General features: G+C 37.9%; 1 protein-coding gene and 1 pseudogene across 2 annotated transcripts in view; one reads left to right on the top strand and one right to left on the bottom strand.

Annotated features, from left to right (window-relative positions):
• Positions 1-828, bottom strand: part of LOC132373109 (toll-like receptor 12) — a 50,039-nt pseudogene extending 49,211 nt beyond the window's left edge.
• Positions 1-15,330, top strand: part of PHC2 (polyhomeotic homolog 2) — a 106,647-nt gene that overhangs the window by 6,689 nt on the left and 84,628 nt on the right. The gene's annotated exons all lie outside the window — the stretch shown is intronic.

The raw sequence follows: 15,330 nt of genomic DNA, 5'->3' as shown, positions 1-15,330 counted from the left end.
TTAAAACAACAAACTTCTGTGTCTTTTAAGCTTAAAGTATTACGGGGCTTCCCTGGTGGCACAGTGGTTGAGAGTCTGCCTGTCAATGCAGGGGACACGGGTTTGAGCTCTGGTCTGGGAAGATCCCACATGCTGCGGAGCAACTAAGCCTGTGCGCCACAACTACTGAGCCTGTGCTCTAGAGCCTGTGAGCCACAACTACTGAGCCCAAGTGCCACAACTACCGAAGCCCACGCACCTAGAGCCCCTGCTCTGCAACAAGAGAAGCCACTGCGATGAGAAGCCTGTGTACCGCAACAAAGACCCAATGCAGCCAAAAATAAAATAAAATAAAATAAAAAGATAAATAGATTAAAAAAGAAAAGATTCAATTGTTACATCTCAGAAGCATTTCCCAACTCACTTTTAATGAATTAGTATCCTTCCTCTCTGATCTTCCGCTACGCTTTAACATCTCATTATAGCACTTACCACATTGTTGTAATTGCTAAGGACTCTGTCTTTTCCTATCCATAGCTTCAATTCCTAAAACCGTTCCTTGAACATAGCAGATACTCAATAAATGGTTGTTGAATATACTTAAGAATGGCTTGTACCTTTATATACTTTTTACTCTATTCTTTAGAAAATATACGTATACTGTGAAGTAACTGGCTTTGTGCCCTACGATAAATACACCCTTCATCTCCCTATCTAGAAGCTCATGTATCATGGTTGTTGAAGGTGTAAAGAAAACATTGTAGAAGTCAAAGACTTCTTGACTTGCCAGCTTACCTTCTCCAAGGAGGACTTCTTGAGCTTGTTCCTGTCTGTAAGTCCCTGCTTCATCCATACTCTGAAACCAATCCTGGCCCTTGTAGGAAATTATATAATGAGCCCCTAGCCCAAAGATACTTGATTCAATAACAAAGCCAACACTGGCTAAATATCTTTATGTAAGCAGGATCTGGGTCTGACTTATCCACTGCTATATTCCCAGCACCAAGCACTGTTAGATGCTTAATAAATACTTGGCGAATGAATTAATGACGCTCCATTCTCGATATTCATATCCCATTCCTTTACCCAGGTCCTGCGCTCTGATCACCCAGAATCTTAGGCCTGAGTTCATCATTTCACAGGGCCCAGACTTTCTGTGTTGCTCCTTGACTCATCTCTTCCTGCACCTTATCACAGCTGATCTTGCTTAACTCAGAACTAAGTAAGGTACCTCTTCCTCTCTTGATCTTCCTAACTAATAATATTGGCCAGATGCCCTTTAGGAGAATCTTCTTTTCCTTACCTATAGCCAGAAATATCCAGCATACATATTTGATGTGTTTTAAAAGTTTTGAACTGAAGAGAATTACATTCTGTTTTGGCCAAAAGCCAAGTTCCAAGATTTTGTAAGTCTGTTCAACTGATTAACTTGTAAGCTTCAGCAATTCAATGCAAATTAGTTTTTATACCAACCGGCGAATCAAGGGAGGGGAGGGAATTAAGTGAGTGTGTAAATATGGTTACCAGGGAAACTTTTCCTGACAGAAGAGGGAACCTCACAGGAATTTGTACAGGCCCAGGAAACCGATGTAACCTGACCTTTCTGTGTTCTCTTTCTGATGGGGGAAGAGAAGGACATAGAAACCATGGGTACAGATAAAGGTGGCTTTAGGCTTTTCTAGAGACTTGAGGAGTTAAGTTCTCCTTCTTAAAGCGGGACTGAATATTTTCTCTAGGGGAAAGATGACTATTATAAGGCACCCGTTCCTTCTGAGGAAACATCTGGAAATGCAGAGCTTCTCTGAAGCTGTCTGTGAAATAGTTTTCATTCATTCAACAAATATTTATCCAGCAGGGAATATGCTTATAAGAGATGGAGAACAATATGAAGATATTGTACTGCACCTAGTGGATGTTCCTTAAATTTTGTCTAAATTAATTTTTTGAGTGGAGGGTGATATGGACTTAAATATTTAATGCTTTTTTAAAGAATAAAATTCTGTAGCAAAAGCATAAACACAACTGTATCTTCTGCCGCATCTCTATTCCCAGATGATCACTCCTGAGAAAAACCTAACTCGTTGATCCATAAAGGCTCACCCCAAGGTGGATGTCATCTAGTGACAGTGTCCTCTAAATTGTAGGTGTCGTACAGTGAAGGACAGATCCATCTCCACAAATCCATCTCCTTGATGGCCCAGATCACAAGAGGACCTTCTGACTTTAGCTAAAAATGGTGGGTGGTTTAGGGTCTATTCTTGGCTGGAAAATGCATTTGGATTGAAATGTGCAACACTGTCCCATACCCGAGGCCTACTGTTCAGTGTCTCCTTTTATACTTGAATATACTGGAGTTTTGTACTGTACACGGTGCCTTTCACTGGGCTGCAGAGAAGCAGTAGAGGGTCATGGTTAACAGCACAGACAGGAGAGCCCGCCCTGCCTCTACCCCTCATTAGCTGTGACCTTCACAGCCCTCTTCAAGTCTTCACCCTCTTTGTGCTCCATCTTCTTGTGTGTATGGAGATAATAATAGTACCTGCCTGGAAGGATTGTAGAATTAAACGGGTTAATAGGTGTGAGGTGCACAGTAAGTACCTTTTACTATTTCCTGTGACCTCCTGGATATAGTTCAAGCAGGAGACTGTTGAGATATAGAGAGGTATGATAACTTCCCTAAAGTTGTACACTAAGTTTGGGCTCAGATTGTTTTCATCCTTAATTTAGCACTGAAAATTCCCATTCTACTTAGTAAGAGACAGAGAAAATGAGAATTAGAGTATGAGAGAGGAACTTGGCTTTTGGAGCATTTTGAAATAGGGGTTACTTCGCAGAAGATGGTGACACTAAAGTGTATGAAGACGCAATTGCTTTCTCAAAGGCACAATGAGTGTGAGAAATGGTTGGGAATAATATAAGATAGGGAATATCTTACTGGGTCAGGCCTGTAGTATATCCAGCCTCAAAATCTGTCTCTGATCATGGTGACAAGGGACAATTAGAAAGTATTGTAGCTGCCATCAAGACAAAAGCTTCTAATTATAGGGATGGACCTGGCCATCCCTAAGTGTCTTTTAGTATCCTGCCATGCCTTGTTCACCCAAGTATTTAAGCTTTAGTTCTACTTTTGGTCTTTAAAATCTGTTCATTTTTTCCACACACACTTTTAAAGTTTCTGTACCCACATACTAATAGCTAGGGATGTGAAGAAGACTCGATCCCAATCCTGGCAGCCCAGAAGTTTATGAAGGAAGACAGACATGGAAATATCGATTATGGTATTGTACTTAGTGCCATAATAGGATAGACAAGGTGTTTTGAAAGCTTAGGGGGGGATCACTTAGCTCTGCTTAGAAGTGTCACCTTCTGGAGAAAGATGCATTTGAGATGAGGAGTCCCTCAGGCAGACAGAGCACCTCAGAGAAGAGGGGCAGCATGTGCAAAGGTGGGGCGTGTGTGTGAGAGCATAGTACACATGGGAGATTCCAGTAACCCCACATGATGGGAGCATGACGTATGACTCGGGCAGGGGCAGAAACAGGCTGAAAAGTAGGTCAGCGTCAAACACAGAAGGCTGGTTTCCAGGCTAAGGAATTTGGAATTCGTGTCAGAGGCCATGGGGAGCTGTTGAAGCATTTCAGGAGAAACGTGATCAGATTCTTTTCAGAGGCTCACATCCCCAGTGTGGAGGCTGGTTTGGACAGGAGTGAGACAGGAGACAGAACCCTGGGATGAGAAGGGAACCTCTAGCTCAGCTTCTCCTCTACTGCCAGTATTTTTACTATTGCATATGTACATTTACATTTGTTCCTTCAACCCAGATTTATTGATGACATGCAGGGTACTGGGCTAACTGCTAGGGGTGTAAGATCAACAACCATCCGTATCTTGGAATTGCTTGCAGTGTTTTCTTTGTCCTGAACCAAAGCTTTCTTGAGTTTTGAGCTTTCCTGGTCTATCTTCTACTTCATCTCAGTCCCAGTGCTGGTGTCTGGGGTGTAAAAAGGAGTTGGTGTGTGTTCATCTTGTCTGTACTCTTCATCATTTACTGTCCCCATCATACCTCCTTCCTCTCAATCCTCTCATCTCTCCAGAGCGCAAAATTCCAATCATTTAATGAATTCCTGTAGAAAATGAATCTATTACATCCCTTTTTTAGACTTCACTATTTAAATTCTTAACTTTCTCTTGTTTCCCCCAAACCTCAAGTGCTGTATGTTAGCACTCTTGGTCACACATTAAACTCTTTGGGCCCTACTTCCTGTCCTTTACTGGCTTATAAAATCCTTACTTTCTTCATTCTTCTTTTCTTGTTTCCTCAAAGATGTACATACCAGAATTGCAGATTGCATTATTGACTTTGCTTTTTCTTTGTGGTGTTAGTGCCTTTCACCCATGAGATCACCGTCCCTAAAGGGAAAACTCCTCTACCCCTGAAAATGTATGAATTGAAGATGAGACGATATTTCTATTTGTAATAGAATAGAAGATAGAGTTTTATGAGAAATAGTAGTATTTATTACATAATAATAAATTACGATTATAATTTACTGAGTACTTATTACATATGCTAATTTCCATGCTAGGACATTATGTGAGTTCTTATTTAATCCTCACAGCAACTGTAGGAGGCAGGTACTCTTATTACTCCCACTTCACAGGTGAAGAAACTGGCTCCAAGGGGTGAAATGATTCGTCCACCGTCATATCACTAATACAGAATAGAGGCAGGTCTCGAACTCAGGCCTGTCTGATTCCAGAAGCGAAGTTCTTCACTACTGTGTAGTGCAGGGTCGGAGAGGGGGTACCCACGGTCATTAAGAGTGAGCCAATTATTTTCAACCTTCCTTTAGTCATAACTATCATCATCAAATCTAGTTTCTCCCAGTTTTCTTGATTTTTAATAGTCATTTTAATAAGCTATTTTATTTGGATCACAAAACGGCACAATAAGTTTCTAGTAACATCCCCTCCCCCCCCCCCCGCAAAAAGTCTGTAATGTTTATCATAATTTTTAAAGGTTTGAGTTTGCATGTTATGTTATAGAGGTGTTGTAGTTCACTGTGGATACTATGCTGACAGTTTTGGGACCTACCTCCAGGTGGATGGATTGTGCCTTGGAATGTAGTTGCATATCCTAACAGGTTTGTTGTAGAAAGAACTAAATGTCCTTTCTAAAAAATTTTTTTTTGATTTTTATTGTAGTATAGTTGATTAACAATGTTGTTAAAAATGTTGTTTATGTTGTATTTCCACACAAGATCAATATACCCCTGGTGATGAGTGTAGCAGGCTGAATGATGGCTACCCAAAGATAATTAGGTCCTAATCCCTGGAACCTATAAACAATACTTGTAAGGAAAAAGGGTCTTTGCAAGTGTGATTAAGTTAATGATCTTGACATGGACGGATTATTCTGTATATCTGAATGGTCCCTAAATGCAATCACACATGTCCTTATAAGAGAGAAGCAGAGGGAGAGTTGACACACACAGGAGATAACAACCGCAGAAGCAGAGATTAGAGTGATGCGACCACAAGCAAAGGAAAGCTGGCAGCCACTAGAAAGTGGAAGTGTCCAGGAATGGATTCTCCCTGAGAATTTCCAGTGGTGTGACCTTGCCAACCCCTTGATTTTATCCCAGTAAAACTGATACTGAACTTATGGCTTCCAGGACTATGAGACAATAAATTTCTGTTGTTTTAAGCTACAGAGTGGTAATTTGTTATGCCAGCCACAGGGAATTAATATAAGGGGAATAGTTACCTCTTGTACTGCTTAGTTCATTTTGAGGGCAAATATCATGACTTAATAAAGGTGACAACCAACTAATATAACGTGTGTGATAATAATAATTTCAGCAAACCCTTGTGTAGTGCTTACTATGTGTGAGGCACTATTATAAGCATTTGAAATGTATTTACTCATTCAGTCTTCATAACAACCACATGAGGAGGTTTCTATCATTATCTCCATTTATAAATGGGAGGTTTGAAGCACAGAAAAGTTAGGTAACTTGACCAAAGTTATATAACTAGTAAGCCGTGGGTCTAGGACCTGAACCGAGGCAGTCTAGCTCCAAAAGTCCACTTTGCACTTGGGAGGCATTCAACAATGTCTAAAGCCTTTTCAAGCCCCTGGCCACTTCCTCTCCATGTTTTCTGCTGTGTTCACTGCATTTGTCTTCCTCCATGTGTTGTCCTTTATCTTTAATATCTTTTCTTTTTTAAAAAAGAAAAGATATTAAAGATATCTTTATATCTGTGTGGTTTTGGTATTAGAGTAGTTCTGGTCTCATAAAAGAGTAGGTAAGAGTTTCCTTTTTCTATTTTCTGGAAAAGTTTGTATAGAATTAGTATTATTTCTTTCTTGAATCTTTAGTAGAATTCACCAATAAAACCATCTGGGCCTGGAGTTTGCTTTGTGGAAACGTTTTAAACCAAGGATTCAGGCTCTTTGCTAAATAAAGGGCTGTTTAGGTTATCTATTTTTTCTTGAATGAGCTCTAATAGCTTGTGTCTTTCAAGTTATTTGTCCATTTCCCCTAAGTTGTTTACTTTATTGTCACAAAGTTGTTCATAATATTACCTTATTATCCTTTTAATGTCTGCAGAATCTCTTTCATTCCTATTATTGATAATGTGCCTTCTCTCTTTTATTTTTCTCATCAGTCTGACTAGAGGTTTATCCATTTTATTGATCTTTTCAAAGAACAAGCTTTTCATTTTGTTGATTTTTTCTCTATAGTTTTTCTGCTTTCTATTTCATTGATTTCCACTCTAGTTAAGGTAGAAGCTGAAATTAATAATTTGAGATCCTTCTTCTTTTCTAATATAGATATTTAATGCTCTAAAATTTCCTCCAAGTAATGCTTCAGCTATATCCTATAAATTTTGATATGAAATGTTTTTCATTTCATTTGGTTCAAAATATTTTCTAATTTCCCTTGTGATTTCTTCTTTGACCCATGGATTACTTTGAAATGTGTTGTTTTGGTTCCTAATAATAAGATTTTCTCAATAGCTTTCTATTATTGATTTCAAGTATAATTCTGTTATGCTCAGACAATATACTTTGTGTGATTTTGATTCTTTGAGATTTACTGAGACTTATTTTATTGTCCAGAATGTGTATTCTGTTGTCATTGGGTGGAGTGTTCTATCTATCTAAATAGGCTAGTAGTGTTATTCAAGACTTCTATATCTTTATTAATTTTTCTGACTACTTGTTTTACCAAGTACTAGGACAGGAGAATTGAAATTTCTAAAACTGTAAATTTTTCTTTTCCTCTTTTTAGTTCTATCAGTTTTAGCATTATGTGTTTTGAAATTCTGACGCTGAGTGTATAAACATTTAGGATCGTAGGTCCTCTTGATGAAATCACTTTAAAATAATCTTCTTTTTCCCTGGTAATATTCTTTGTTCTGAAGTCTGCATTGCCCAACATTGATTTGGTCACTGCAGCTTTCCTGTGGTTTTTATTTACATGATATATCTTTTCCATCCTTTTACTTTTAACCTATATATGTATGTGTGTGTGTGTGTGTGTAAATATATATATAAGTATATATATATCTTTTTTTTTTAATTGGGGTATAGTTGTTTTACAATGTTGTGTTAGTTTCTACTGTACAGTGAAGTGGAGTTCCCTGTGCTATACAGCAGATTCTCATTAGTTATCTATTTCATACATATTCGTTAGTGTATGTATGTCAATCCTAATCTCCCAATTCATCCAACCCCCTCCTTTCCCCCCTTGGTGTCCATACATTTGTTCTCTATGTCTGTGTCTCTATTTCTGCCTTGCAAACGGGTTCATCTGTACCATTTTTCTAGATTCCACATTTATGCTTTAATATACGATATTTGTTTTTCTCTTTCTGACTTACTTCACTCTGTATGACAGTCTCTAGGTCCATCCACGTCTCTACAAATGGCCCAATTTCATTCCTTTTTATGGCTGAGTAATATTCCATTGTATATATATATGTACCACAGCTTCTTTATCCATTCGTCTGTCAAATGGCCATCATCAAAAAATCTACAAACAATAAATGCTGGAGAGGGTGTGGAGAAAAGAGAACCCTCTTGCACTGTTGGTGAGAATGTAAATTGATACAACCACTATGGAGAACAGTATAGAGGTTCCTTAAAAAACTAAAAATAGAATTACCATATGACCCAGCAATCCCACTACTGGGCATATACCCAGAGAAAACCATAACTCAAAAAGACACATGCACCCCAAAGTTCATTGCAGCACTATTTACAATAGCCAGGTCATGGAAGCAACCTATATCTCTTTATTTTTAAAGTGGGTTTCCTTTAGAAAGCATTTAGTTGGATCTTCTTTTCTAATCCAGTATGAAAATTTCTGCCTTTTAATTGGGATGTTTAAACAATTTACATTTATTATAATTATTGCTATGTTTGGGTTTAAATTGACCATCTTGCTGTTTGTTTTCTATTTATTCCATCTGTTCTTTGTTCCTTTTTTCTGTTTTTTGCCCAAGTTTGGATTATTCACATTTCTTATTTATGACTTCATTATATCTTTATGACTGGTTTATTGCCTATGTCTTTGTTTTATCTTTTTTTAGTTGTTGCTTTCATGTTTATGATATACATCTTTAACTGATCCTTGTTCATCCTCAAATAATATCACTTTATGTGTAGTGTAGAACTTTAAAACTATATACTTCCATTTCTCCCCTCCTGTCCTTTGCACTATTATCATATGTTTTATTTAATATGTTATTTTTGTGTTAAATAATCAGTTAACTTATCAAAATAAGAAAACATGACTTTTGTATTTATCCACTTATTTATTGTTTGGACACCCTTTTTTTTTCCTTTGTGTTTCCATCTTTTATCAATTTCCTTTAGCCCAAAGAACTTCTTTTAATATATTTGGTAGTGCAGGTATGCCAGAATTAATTCTTTCAGTGTTTTTCTGTTTTAAAAGTTCTATTTTACCTTCATTTTGAGAGAGATTTTTGCTGAGTAAAGAATTCTCAGTTGACGGTTTTTTTTCCTCTAGGGCTTTAAAGATGTCTATTCATTGCCCACTGGCTTGAATACTTTATGATAAGAAATATGCTGTAATTCTTATCTTTGGTCCTCTGTAATGTGTCTTTTTTCTCTGGCTGCTTTTAAGATTTTCTTTTTATCATTTCGGCAATTTGATTATGATGTTCCTTGGAATTGTTTTCTTCATATTTATTCTGCTTGGATTTGAGCTCCTTGGATCTGCGGGTTTATAATTTTCATCAAATTTGGAAAAATTGTAGCCATTATTTCTTCAAAATTTTTTTCTGTCCCCTTCCTCCCCAGATTTTTTTCTGTCCCCTTCCTCCCCTTCCTTACTCTTTTCCTTCAAAAACTCCAAATTCATGAATGTTATATTGCTTGATATTGTCCCACAGACCACTGATGCCTTGTTCATTTTTATTCTGTCTAATGTCTGTCTGTGCTTCATTTTGGATAGTTTCTAATATGGTGTCTTTAAGTTTACTGATCTTTTCTTCTGAAGTTCCTATTCTATTGTTAATCTAATTCAGTGTATTTGTAATTTCAGATGTTATAGTTTAGCCTCCAGATGTTTAAGTTTTTTTACATTTCCTTTCTCTTGTCCTCATGTTTGTTTTCCTCTACTTTGTGTGGAACATATTTATTAAAGGTGTTTTAATATCCCTGTCTGCTAGTTCTTCCGTCCTTGTCATTTCTGGGTATGTTTTTATTTATATTGTTTTCTCCTGGTTAATGAGTTTCTTTTCCTGCCTGGTAATTTTTTATTGGATACTGAACATTGTTAATTTTATATTCTTGGTTGCTATATTTTGCTTTGGAACATAGTTAAGTTACCTGGAATCAGCTGGATCCTTTCAGGGATTGCTTTTAAGCTTTGTTATGGTGGGTCCAAAGCAGTCTTTATTCTAGGACTAATATAGCTCCCACTGCTATGACAATACCCTTCTGAAGATTCTATCTAATTCCTTAAATATTACAAGGTCTTTCTACTCTGACTGATGTGAACACAAACTATTTCTAGCCCTGTGTGAACTCTGGGAATTGTTCTCCTAACTCCTTTATAGTAGTGTTGAGTAGTTTCCTCTCATGTGTGTGCGAATCTGTACTTGGCCAAAGACTCCAAGGAGGCCTGTCTATAAATAGAACTGCGGAGTGTGTGCCTCTGTCTCTCTTTCTCCTTCTCTCTGTTCAGCACCCTTCTCTGTGGTTCTCTGTTTCACAAATTCTAGCCATTTTGACCTCCTGGATCTCTCATCTCAGTCTCTTCAGCCCAGTGAGACCACTGAGCTCTGTTTGGGTTCCCTGTCCCTGCGATGCATCCTGGAAACTCCTCCAGGCAATAAGCTGACACAATCTCAGGGCTCACTTTGTTTCTTTTTTCTTAGATCACAGGCCTGTATCGTCTGTCAACCAGTGTCCGAAAGACATTGCTTTATGTATTTTGTCCAGTTTTTTAGTTTTTTGAGGCAGGAGGGTCCCTGTTTCTCCAGTTTTTAAGTGAAAGTCTCTAACATCTTTTCTAGGGACTTTACATATTGATTGTAGGTTCCTTTCTTTAAAGAAACTCTGTCACTTCAGACATGGTTTCTGGATAGTTAAAAAGCAGATCTGTATTTAAAGTAACAAAGTCATACATCTAGATAAATCAAATAGTGTTTAGGGGATTTAGAGACTAATTCATTGTTATTAGTATGGCAGGGAGTCAAAAAGGAATTTCAAAATAGGGCTGAGGCTGCCCAGATGGTGATTTACTGAGGTTCCATGGTTGTACAGAGCTGTAACCAGCTCAGTCTTGGCTTTAATAAGCCCTTTAACTGCCCTACTATCTGTTTAAATTCCTTCTTTATCGATGGTCTTCAGTGTTTAAATGTTCAGTTTCATGCCTCATCCCAATATTCAAACAAGGAGTGAAACAGTCGGAACCATTGAGGTAAAGATCAAAACTACAGTGAGAAGGTCAGACAAAGAAAACGCTAATAGTGTTTAAACTGTGGAACCCTCCACCAACTACTGACCCAGAATTAATATTTTTCTTGAAGTCCTTGCTGGCCACACTGAAAATAAGTGAAGCCAATTACAACAGTCTATCCTTGAGCCAAGTTATGGGCAATAAATCAAGCTCAACTATTAACCTTTCGTGTGTGTGTGTGTGTGTGTGTGTGTGTGAGAGAGAGAGAGAGAAAGAGAGCACGCTAGCGAGCATGGCGGCAGGGGCGGGGGTAATACATGTGCAAGTATACATGCTCACATATTTATTTAGCATCTTACATGTGCCAGGCATCTCATTTAATCTTCATAATAACCCTATAAATTTGGGTTTTAGGTATTACATATTCGGTATTCAGTGAAAAAGCTGAGATCCAGAGATACCAAATGACTTGTTCAAGTTTTTCCACCACACCATGCTACCTCTCACAATGCCATACTGTATTCCCCTCAGTAGCACCATAATTCTGTTGTCAGTAGGCTATAAACACAGCCTTGGGCCATTCATGTTGCAATCATGTACTCTGGGCCACAAGAGGCATTGTAAGACAGAGTTGGATAGATAATCAGTATCTTTCATTAGAAAAAGAATTTAAAGTTCATAATTTACATAGAGTAGAACAAAACAACAATAAGGCAATAAGGACAGTATATTATTTTCCATATAGGCCAATTTAACTGAAAAAGCGTGATACATTCGTAATACCATACCACCTGTCACTCAAAGGCAAACCTTTTAGTTTGAGGTTGTAGTCACTATTAGCAAAGCCTAACAGTGTTTGCAGCTCTGTCTTTTAAACTTACGATCTTCATAAAGAGCCTTCATATTTGAGATTGCTGTCATGGAGTGGTTTTTCTGTGGTTGTTTTCCAGCTACACCAAGTTCATATAATTTTATCTGCTTTGCTGGCAGTTTCCTTGATTTAGCTCATGATGAAGCTACCTCAGTCTCCTGCTGTAGTTTTCTCTGCCTATGCCCTCTCCAGTGTTGGTAGACTGGCTGTATTTCAAGACTTCAGTATTTGATAGTAGGTTCAATAAATACTTGTAATTTAGCAATGCTAGTTATCCTATTATTCATGCTATTTCTGGTACAACTTTGATTATAACTACTTAAAAATCCATATGTAAAGTCCCTGATGATAACCCAAGCTGCTTCTTTAAAGACATAAATGCTACCAGTCTTTACTTTGTCTTATGGATATCGGTGCCTTACTTTTGAAGTCTACACCAGTTTTTAAAATTCTGTTTTTGAATTTGTCAGTGAACATGCTGTCCTTCACATACAAGAATGATGGTCCTGATGCATCATAGTACTCTTTCAAGTTTTGTTTTCTACTGTTAGAGATAAGCTGCACTGAACTTGAGCATGTGCAACTTATCTGGGTAGGGGCTGGGTAGGGTACACATATCTGGGCTGTATTAGTGAGGTTCTTTCCAGTGTGAAATGCACTAGCCCGTATAAGGATTAGATCTACAGCTTTGATTTTATTAGACAATCAACATTCATGCTTTTTATATAGAGAGTGAGGACTCAGGATTCACATCTTATTTTTTTCTACCCCTTCACGGAAATTTAGGGTGAAGCCACTGGTAATCGAATAGAAGAAGAGAAATGACGTTAGTGTTTGGGTATCTGTGTATAGTAACACCTTGATTATTAAGTGACCATATAAGTAATAGTTTAGAGGAACGCTCCAGGGCCAGACTACCTGAGTTTGAATTCTGGCTCCTCTATTACTATTTGAGTCGCTTTGGTCAAGTTACTTTACCTCGTTCTGTCGTTGTATCCTGTGACTTTGATAAATTCACTTTAGTTCTAATAGGGTTTTTTTGGTAGATTCCTTAGGACTTTCTACAAATACAATCATGTTGTCTTCAAATAAATACAATATTACTTCTTCCTTTCCAATCTCTATGCCTTTTTTCCTGATTTATCTAGAACCTCCAGTATAATGTTGAATAGACAATTGAATTGTCGTTCCCAGTCTTAGGGAGAACACATTTGGTCTTTCACTAAATAAATATGATGTTAGCTGTAGGTTTTTGTTACGTGTCCTTTATCAAATTGAGGAAGTTTTCTTCTATTCCTAGTTTGCTTAGAGTTGTCGCGATTGGGTATTGAATTTTGTCAAATGCTTTATCTTCATCTATAGGGATCATCATATGATCATCTTTATTGTATTAATCTGGTGATTTCCACTGATTGATTTTTGAATGTTAAATTTTTTCTTAATTTAAAAACAAGGAAATAGAGATATGCCATACATATTTCTGTGCATTTTTTTGGAAACTGGCAATATCTTAAGGTAATTTAAAATCTCTAGGCTTATTCCCTAGTTGTCTCTCAATTATAAAGCTATATGTTAAAGACATAATAATCAACAGTAATACACCTTTCGAGGGGTAAACAAATGATTATATTGAGTCTTCCTGATTGATGATTTAAATATATTTTAGTGAAATCTGAATCAGTGTAAGGATAATATAGTATTTACGCTGACTTCCTGATCATTAACTTCTCCTGTAATCCACAGAAAAATAATCTTAACTCTTTTGAGATCTTATTTTTTAAGGAAATCAATATACTAGATAATGAAGCTAGCTGGGTAATACATAATTGTTGAGAAGTAGTTCACTGCATATTTAGAAATTATTTTGGAGTAGTAATCATAATAAACAGAAGTTTCCAAGGAAAGAAAGTCTTGGTTCTTCATCAGGTGATAAAGAAAAAGAGGACCCCCATAGTTGGTGCCTTGATTTATCATGCTTGCTTTTTAACCATGACCATAATATCATGTTCATTCTCTTTATAGGAAGGTATTTTTATTGTTTGTTACTAGGTATTTCTGGGGCTGCTTTATTATAGTGCCTGCTATTTTTATAAAGAAGCCATTCAAATATAGTAAGAGTGATTCATCCCCTCCTACTGCCAGCTCCAGTCCCACAAATGGAAAAGCACTGAGGGGGACCTCGGCTGATTTAATCTTCCATTAAGGTTCTATTTGCATAGCGCATGGTCTCTAAAGGCTTAGTCTGCCATTGCCTCAACCGACCTTTTGTACAAATAAAATTGAATGAAACAGATGAGTGGATAAGTGTGTCTGGAGAGCAGCCCCGGAGTCTCACTGCCCCCGCTCACGTGCAGAGCAGTGTTTCCCAGCCCTCTCTGCACACACAGGGCCCGTGGGGTGAAACCCGATGAGGTGCTCTCATCGACTCCTTTACAGGATTGGCCTTTTCAGCCTCAAGAAGCAGCATGACCCGTTCCATTCAGCTGCTGCTCTCAGCCCATTCTTCAGCTTCTCCTCTCACGTTCCCATGGAGGGAGGCTCTGGGCTCGTCCTGCACATGCTCCCTGAGCGAGTCATTCACAAAGGCAGTCTGCTCTCCAAGGCAAAGCTGCAGAGTCAGTGAGGCAGCAGACAAGGAGCCATGCCAGCCAGAGGGGGAAAGGAAGACACACTGAAGATGGCATCAGTGCAGTCATCCCACAGGGGCTTGAACTGAGCTTGGATGTTTTTCCTGGAAATTCCAGCTCGTTCCAGGCATTTGTTTTCTCTGTAAAGGAACGGGGGCAGGTATGATTCCCTCCAGGCAGGAGAGGCAAATAAGCCTTATTGAGCAGCACTGCACAGAGTTACTAAGTATAGAACAGACCAGCCTTCCAGGAACAATACATGAAGTCATCATAACAGTAACTTTCCCCTTGGGTATTCTCACAAAATATTTTTATTTAGTTTGGGTATAAGAGATAATATAATGCCATAAGGATAGTTTAAAATGCAGATTATTTGGTAGAAAATAATCACATTTGAAATATGTGATATTTTGTTACCGTTATGTGGGTAAATTTCTGGCTTTTAGCAATCTGTTTTCAGTTCAACAAATATATGTATTATGAGCCACCTACCCACTGCTGATGGCTAAATGTTACTCTTTATGCTGGGTGGCCCGAAAAGCTGAGAAAAGCTGTGTATGGACTAAGCATGACAAAAAGATGGAATTAGGAGACTGTAGACTTCTCTGCTAATTAGATGGACTGGACCTAGAAATGGCTGGTGTGAGGTGGTGGATTAGATGTATCCATAAGGGAAAGGAACTCTATTTTATATCAATCAATTTTTTCTTATTATAAAAAGAATATATTTTCATTCTAGGAGATTGGTGCCGGGGTAGGGGGTGGTGTGGATAAGCAAAGCCAAGGGAAAAACGCCTGCTATCCCACCACCCCAAAGTGATGCCGTTAACATTTTATTTTAGATCCTTCAGTGAGTATATGAGGGAAGTCTGACTTGTAAGCTGGACATCACTGAACAGTATCAATCTCCATG

This window comes from Balaenoptera ricei, chromosome 1 (assembly GCF_028023285.1).
Source record: "Balaenoptera ricei isolate mBalRic1 chromosome 1, mBalRic1.hap2, whole genome shotgun sequence".
In the NCBI taxonomy this organism is placed as follows: Eukaryota; Metazoa; Chordata; class Mammalia; order Artiodactyla; family Balaenopteridae; genus Balaenoptera; species Balaenoptera ricei.
This window is presented reverse-complemented; position numbering and strand designations above follow the sequence as displayed.